The sequence below is a fragment of the Eucalyptus grandis genome, chromosome 8 (assembly GCF_016545825.1).
Source record: "Eucalyptus grandis isolate ANBG69807.140 chromosome 8, ASM1654582v1, whole genome shotgun sequence".
Lineage (NCBI taxonomy): Eukaryota > Viridiplantae > Streptophyta > Magnoliopsida > Myrtales > Myrtaceae > Eucalyptus > Eucalyptus grandis.
The window spans coordinates 53,456,401-53,458,402 of record NC_052619.1 but is presented as its reverse complement, the minus strand read 5'-3'; positions in this window follow the sequence as shown (position 1 = coordinate 53,458,402).

Genomic DNA, 2,002 nt, shown 5'->3' with positions numbered 1-2,002 from the left:
ATTACTTGAAATGGTTTAGCATTAAATTGGTTCAACTAAAAGGTTTATGACTAAATTTGTATCAATACAATAGGTTTAAGACTTTTTTGGCACTTTTTTCCACTCTCAACTATATTGGTTAATGCTTTCAGATATGCATTATAAAGGGAAAAAGAATGTGAAAAGAAAATAACTTGCTACACTTCTACTCATTTAAAATTAAATTATTCGGGGCATTTCGCTCAATGTTAGCTAATGTAAAAACATCGTTGGCCATAGGGGCATTCCTCAACCATTGGGTGAGGGCCTGCGAGCAAGGGCTTCACGGCCAGCAACCTCGATTGTCCATTGCCGGTGCCCCAGACCAGCAGAGGAATAGAAGAAAAAAGCAACCAAAAAAAAAAAAAAAAAAAAGGAAAGGAAAGAAAAGGAAAAAAAGAAATAAAAATTAAAAAATCGTAAAAATTTAGAGACTAAATTGACTTAATGAAAATTTTATAATTGAATTGACCCTAATGCAATAGGTTAGAAACATTTTAAGTAATTTTCACCAATGTCAACAATGCCGAAGGACTCACTGTGCATTCCTTTCCAATGTATGGCCAAAAAGTAGCGTGGTTTTGTTTCCTTCAACATCTAATCGCAGTGGTTGAGTGTCTGCTCTATTTGGGAAAGGATGGACACAAAAACATCAGCTTCCCATATATATAATCTATCAAAGTTAAGATAGGCACATGCCAACAATGCCAGGCATATCAGAAATGAAGATGTGCACATTGAAATGTATTGGCACTAGGCTCCAAGCTCGTAAACTACGGTCAGGGAAAAAATGACTTCCTCTCGTATCTAAGCACGAAAATTGGTTCTTTCTAAAAGACTATCTCAAAATTTGCTCTGCGAAGGGCAAGCACATATTGCGAGGCCATTAGTCTACAGGGTTCCAATTTTAGAATAAAATGCCCTTACATAAAATATAGTACGAATATCTAATCATCATTTCAAGTTTAGCTTGAAACTCAAGGCAAGTGCGTTAGTTTTAGGGAAAATTAATAATTTAAAAAATATTTTTCAAAAATTGATTGGTTGCTTGCTTCTCTTACAAAAATGATGAATGAATTTTTTTCATCGTCCAAGAAAATATTTAAACATAAATATCTGTCGAAAACAAAAATATTTTTCAGTGACTAATTTTTTAAGCGATCATTTTTTTAAAAAATGGCTTCCGAATCATTCATTTTCAAAGAAACAAATGGCATCTCAAGTTGCATTTGAATTAGTGTATTTGTTAAGTACTTTATATATAGCCTCCATGATACACGGCCGATTGTAAGTCACTTTTTTGCCGCATGTAATACGGAGTCCACACTTTTTTCATTTACATGTATAACGAAATTTTGAGGATACTCTGCCTATCATTTTTTAAGAACCCTTTGTTTAAATAAGAAGAGACTACTGATTTGCTAGACGTGGTGATCCTGCCTCGACAGAATATCGCAACGTACTTTGAATGATTTTTTTTTTTCAGTAATTTATTCATGATGGTAGTAGGCACATGGCAACAATGTCGGCATCTCGAAAATAAAGATGTTCTCATGGAACGATTCTTAGAATTAGCAAAAGATTCTGAAAATGTTGACACTGCACTAGCTATGAGGAATGAAAAAAATATAAAATTAGCACGTTTCACGTGCCGAGATGGTCTCCATGACCGGCCACGCTCATCTGCTTTGACAAAAGGTGGTCTCTTCTCACATCTCGGGAACGAATATTGCCCATTTCTAAGATTTGGCCCTTCACTCTTCTTCTTGAGTTCATATTTAATTACTGACGCAGCTTTTTGCTTGATGGGCAAAATCAAAACAAGAATCCTGGGTGGCTGTTTGAATTATTGCCCAAGGCTTTCATATTACTAGAAAATCGATTAACTTAATGGGTACCTCACCGGTGCTTGCTGGCGAGTGTGAATATTAAAGTGACGGAATATTATTGGAAGGTTAAGCCACTGGACGAACCAAGGCTGGCA